The sequence below is a fragment of the Ascaphus truei genome, chromosome 3 (genome assembly GCF_040206685.1).
Source record: "Ascaphus truei isolate aAscTru1 chromosome 3, aAscTru1.hap1, whole genome shotgun sequence".
Lineage (NCBI taxonomy): Eukaryota > Metazoa > Chordata > Amphibia > Anura > Ascaphidae > Ascaphus > Ascaphus truei.
Window position 1 is genome coordinate 102,954,047 of NC_134485.1, and position 2,184 is coordinate 102,956,230.

Consider the following 2,184-nt stretch of genomic DNA (forward strand, 5'->3'; position numbering starts at 1 on the left):
ACCCAACAGTTACAGGGATCGCCCGGCACACAGAGCTTCTAACCAACAGTTACAGGGATCGCCCGGCACACAGAGCTTCTAACCAACAGTTACAGGGATCGCCCGGCACACAGAGCTTCTAACCAACAGTTACAGGGATCGCCCGCACACAGAGCTTCTAACCAACAGTTACAGGGATCGCCCCCGCACACAGAGCTTCTAACCCACAGTTACAGGGATCGCCCCGCACACAGAGCTTCTAACCCACAGTTACAGGGATCGCCCCGCACACAGAGCTTCTAACCCACAGTTACAGGGATCGCCCCGCACACAGAGCTTCTAACCAACAGTTACAGGGATCGCCCCGCACACAGAGCTTCTAACCAACAGTTACAGGGATCGCCCCGGCACACAGAGCTTCTAACCAACAGTTACAGGGATCGCCCCGCACACAGAGCTTCTAACCAACAGTTACAGGGATCGCCCCGCACACAGAGCTTCTAACCAACAGTTACAGGGATCGCCCCGCACACAGAGCTTCTAACCCAACAGTTACAGGGATCGCCCCGCACACAGAGCTTCTAACCCACAGTTACAGGGATCGCCCCGCACACAGAGCTTCTAACCCACAGTTACAGGGATCGCCCCGCACACAGAGCTTCTAACCAACAGTTACAGGGATCGCCCCGCACACAGAGCTTCTAACCAACAGTTACAGGGATCGCCCCGCACACAGAGCTTCTAACCAACAGTTACAGGGATCGCCCCGCACACAGAGCTTCTAACCAACAGTTACAGGGATCGCCCCGCACACAGAGCTTCTAACCAACAGTTACAGGGATCGCCCCGCACACAGAGCTTCTAACCCAACAGTTACAGGGATCGCCCCGCACACAGAGCTTCTAACCAACAGTTACAGGGATCGCCCCGCACACAGAGCTTCTAACCCACAGTTACAGGGATCGCCCCGCACACAGAGCTTCTAACCAACAGTTACAGGGATCGCCCCGCACACAGAGCTTCTAACCAACAGTTACAGGGATCGCCCCGCACACAGAGCTTCTAACCAACAGTTACAGGGATCGCCCGCACACAGAGCTTCTAACCAACAGTTACAGGGATCGCCCCGCACACAGAGCTTCTAACCCACAGTTACAGGGATCGCCCCGCACACAGAGCTTCTAACCAACAGTTACAGGGATCGCCCCGCACACAAAGAGCTTCTAACCAACAGTTACAGGGATCGCCCCGCACACAGAGCTTCTAACCCACAGTTACAGGGATCGCCCCGCACACAGAGCTTCTAACCCACAGTTAAAGGGATCGCCCCGCACACAGAGCTTCTAACCAACAGTTACAGGGATCGCCCCGCACACAGAGCTTCTAACCAACAGTTACAGGGATCGCCCCCGCACACAGAGCTTCTAACCAACAGTTACAGGGATCGCCCCGCACACAGAGCTTCTAACCCACAGTTACAGGGATCGCCCCGCACACAGAGCTTCTAACCAACAGTCACAGGGATCGCCCCGCACACAGAGCTTCTAACCAACAGTCACAGGGATCGCCCCGCACACAGAGCTTCTAACCAACAGTTACAGGGATCGCCCGCACACAGAGCTTCTAAACCGACAGTTACAGGGATCGCCCCCGCACACAGAGCTTCTAACCAACAGTTACAGGGATCGCCCCCGCACACAGAGCTTCTAACCCACAGTTACAGGGATCGCCCCGCACACAGAGCTTCTAACCAACAGTTACAGGGATCGCCCCGCACACAGAGCTTCTAACCAACAGTTACAGGGATCGCCCCGCACACAGAGCTTCTAACCCACAGTTACAGGGATCGCCCCGCACACAGAGCTTCTAACCCACAGTTACAGGGATCGCCCCGCACACAGAGCTTCTAACCAACAGTTACAGGGATCGCCCCGCACACAGAGCTTCTAACCCACAGTTACAGGGATCGCCCCGCACACAGAGCTTCTAACCAACAGTTACAGGGATCGCCCCGCACACAGAGCTTCTAACCCACAGTTACAGGGATCGCCCCGCACACAGAGCTTCTAACCAACAGCTACAGGGATCGCCCCGCACACAGAGCTTCTAACCAACAGTTACAGGGATCGCCCCGCACACAGAGCTTCTAACCAACAGTTCACAGGGATCGCCCCGCACACAGAGCTTCTAACCCACAGTTACAGG